The sequence below is a fragment of the Myotis brandtii genome, unplaced genomic scaffold (assembly GCF_000412655.1).
Source record: "Myotis brandtii unplaced genomic scaffold, ASM41265v1 scaffold339, whole genome shotgun sequence".
Lineage (NCBI taxonomy): Eukaryota > Metazoa > Chordata > Mammalia > Chiroptera > Vespertilionidae > Myotis > Myotis brandtii.
This window is the reverse complement of record NW_005363061.1, coordinates 762,491-766,527: the sequence shown is the minus strand read 5'-3', so window position 1 is coordinate 766,527 and position 4,037 is coordinate 762,491.

Sequence of the window (4,037 nt, the reverse complement as noted above, 5' to 3'; positions counted from 1 at the left end):
ATCTCCCAACCTCTAAGGAACCCCATGAAACTTGCAACCAGGAGAGCAATGGGCAGCAGCAGCTCATCCCAGACTAACTCCCTGAACTGTTTCCAAGGCCCCTTTTCTCTGACTTCCCAGTGAGCCAAAGCAGCCCAGCCTAGGCTCTCCCGTTGCTTCTGTGTCCTTCCTTAGTTCACTGTCCTAAATATATTTTTGCTGCCATCATGGACCCAATACCCTTTGTCTCAGTGTTGTGTAGCCCCTCCCTTTGGATATCCTCATCTTCCATTTCCTTTTCCTTAAATAAATTCAAATTTTCTTTAATCACCATCATTAATAGCCAACAATAGATGGCTATTTAGCCTGCCCTTGAACCACTGACTTTAACCTTTCAGCGGTGATATAAACAGAACAGAGGGGAGAGGATTGGGGGAGAGATGAAGTCAGAACAGGGCAAGGAGACTATAATGAGGATGAAGGTACGGTCCCCAGCCTGATCCCGCAGTAAACTGAACACATCAGAGGTGCCACTGTGTAAGAAGCAACGCGCGCTCCCTCCACCTGCACACACCACTGAATGTCTGATGTTTATGGTGTTTTGTTACAGCAGCCCGAGCTAACTGAGACACCTGGTAAGAGTTCTTTTGGTTGTAAATGACAGAAATCCAACTTCCACTGATTTGAGCAACAAAGGAGAAGGTATTGGCCTGTTAAGGGGAAACATTCAGGGCTAGGTAAAACTTTAAGTCATGACTGGATCCAAGGGCTCGAACTCTGTCCTCAGGATAGACTTCCCCTTCCTCTCTTCTTCACACCCTCTCTCTCTCTCTCATCACTTGTCTCAGTTTTCCTTCTCAAGGGATGTCCTCCCATGTAGTAGCATAAATGGCCACCAGCAAGTATATAACTTGCATTGTCCTCACTGGCAGCAGCTCCATGAATTAGCCAGGACTTCTGTCCTGCCACCTTCCCCTCAACATCTGTTTTAAAACCCCCCAAAAGCCGCTATTGGTCATGTGTGAGTTACATAGTTCCCATTTCCACCCAACCAAGCCTGGGAACTAGGGAAATGAGACACTCTTATTGGCTAGTATAGGTCACATGTTCATCCTAATTGGGCCTAGGCAGCCTCACTCTGTGTGTGTGTGTGTGTGTGTGTGTGTGTGTGTGTGGTGTAGTTTGTAAGAGAAGAGAATTTATATTATTGCAAGTGGAGAGAAGGATGATGGGCAGACAAAAGCAATATCCCACCAGGTAAGTTTTCAATAATTAGAGAGCGTGGCATGGAAAACAGAATGGCGAAGGAACAGGCAAGTAGGGTCAAGGAAGATTTAGAGTTCAGCAAGGAAGCCAGTGATTGCTGTTAAGGATTTTGCACAGGAAAGTATCTTTAACCTTGAAGCTGATGAGTACCTCCACCGCCCCCCCAAATGCACATTTGCTTTGCACATAAAATACCGCAAGTAAGTTTGGAGGGTTTATAACTGCTCCCCAGGTGCCTGAGGAAGAATCCTGGTAATGGAGCAATCCCTGGATGTGGGATCTAGGTACCTGGCAGCAAAGTCAGATATTAGACCCAAGATGGCTGTGGCCAAGTGCACAGGCACAGTGCCCATCATCAGAGCGAAAACAGGCAGGGTCTCGGTCTTCCTGCAGCTTCCAGCCCCAGCAGGGAGCAAAACATTAATCAGATAAATCCAGAAATAAATGTGAAATCACAACTGGGACTCTACAAAGGAGAGGCATGAGAGAGAATGAGCGCCGTGGGAGCGGGACGGAGCTGCTCAGGCAGGTTGGCTAAGTGACATTTCGCCCACCGAGCTGCGAAGAGCAAAAAGGGAGGGGGCCTTTCTGGCCGAGGAGTTATCTGCGCAGGAGCCCTGTGTTTAAGGGAAGGCTGAGGGATGCTCTGACATGGGTGAACCAAGGCAATGTCTCAGCCGCACACATACTGTGTTCTCGGGTTCATCTGGGTTCTATTTTGCGATGTGTAACATGAAAGAAATCTGGTTGCAATGACAGGACTGTAACAGCAACCCAGGGGGCAAACCAATTCATTGCCAAAGGGAAAAACTAGACAGTTTGGCTCATCCCAGTCGCTCCTGGATCTCATTAGGGGGAAAAGGCTGAAATTCCAAAGGCCATTACCAACACCTGATAACGCTCTGTCTTGTCAGACAAACGATTTTGAGCACAAACTACCCTGTCCTGTCACCAACCCATTGCTCAGCCCTCCAGGTCAGCTCACCCTCCCCTGCTGCCAATCATCTGAGATGAGCGTCAGCGCCCCTCCCTGGGAGCCAGGTGAGCTGCAGCTGCTCACCTAGTGGCTTTTGCTGGGGAGCTCATTTCTGGCAGACTCTCTTCAGGAAATGGAGTTAAGAGGAAGAAATCGGAGGTTAAGAAAATACCTTTCTGGCCCTGCCTGGTAGCTCAGTTGGTTAGAGCACTGTTTCGGGTTTGATCCCCAGTCAAGGCACATACAAAAATCAACTAATGAATGCATAAATAAGTAGAACAACAAGTACATGGCTCCCCCCACTTCCTCTCTCTCTAAAATCAATAAGTTAAAAAATTAAAAATAAATAAAAAAAGACAATACCTTTATGAATAAACGGGACAGAAACCTGAGATGCCGCAGCACCTTTTAGATAAAACAAGTGAAGTGCTCCCACAAATCATCAGTCACAGCCTTTGTCATCTCTCTTAGACGATTCAGTTAGCCACTCCCCTTTTTTTACTGATACCCTTCCATCCCTATCTTCCTTCCTGACCCCCAGTCTAATATTTCCATTTGTCCACATATCTTTAGCATCCCAGGCTCAGTATGATGGAAACCATATTTTCATGATCTTCTTACCACTTACCACTCACACCAACTCACTCTCCAAAACTCGCCAGTTTTCTCCAGCACATTATGTCCCTTCTCTTTTTTTCACTTCCTATATGTTCCATTATAAAATCCTATCAAGACATATTATTTAGCAGATTCATGCTTTCCCTCTGATTTCTAGACTCAGAGTCACCTGGGTTTATACCCCCAGCATGGCCATTAACTTGCTGCGTAACCTTGGGCAAATCACTTACCCTCTCTGAGCTTTTTAATCTGTAAAATGGAGGTAAAAATATATTCCTTGCAGGATTGTTCTGAGAACTGAAGCATATATGAAGTGGCACACTACTGTGAATGGGATGGGGTTATGTAATAAAACTTACAAGTTCAGGGGGTCACATGGCAGGCCTGGCAAGTTCAGTGACCTAAAGTAACCACACAGGATGGTCTGATCATAAATTCCTGACTGGGCAGGTCATGGTAGGTAGTCACGTCCCAGGCCTATAGCCTCCTTAGCAAAGGTCAACCTTGACCTGAAGAGAGCCCTGTCCATTGTTCTTATGCATCTAGGATAACATACCTTTGAGAGATCAGTGTCGTTTTCCTTTTCAAACCCCTCAGAGGCACAACTGCTGGGACCAGAGCCCAAGACCACCGGAGCTCGAGGCCAAGAAACTCCTCATTGTTATCTTGTTGCTTGCATACCATCTCTGTGTCTCTCCATGTTGCTTTTTATCCAATCCTAGAGATTTCTCCACCTTGTTTGCTCCCGCCCCCTTAATCTACCACCAATGAATTTCATGTGACTCTCCTTACATATTCTCCTTTGATTCTAATGTATAAAATTTGCTGCAAAACTCATTCTCTGGAAGCATTTTCTTAATCCATTGAGATCTTGCTTCTGGGCATGTCCTCAAAATTTTGGGTCAAATTAACTCATGAAATTTTTCTATAGGTTTGGACGTTCTTTTGTCAACATTACAGCTGCCATGAAAAACATTACTTCTCCTCTCTCTATCTCCCTTGGTAGCATCCTAGTTTAAGTGCTCCTCATCACATACCTGAATTATAGCAGTAACTTCCCAAAGGGTCCCCAGTTTTCTAACCTCTTTCTCCAATCCAGTCCATCCCAAATACCAAGACCAGGGAAATCTTAAAATATTGTGTTCTTTTGGCCTCTCTTCTGACCCTATAATATTCCTTTCCTATTGCCATTAGGTTA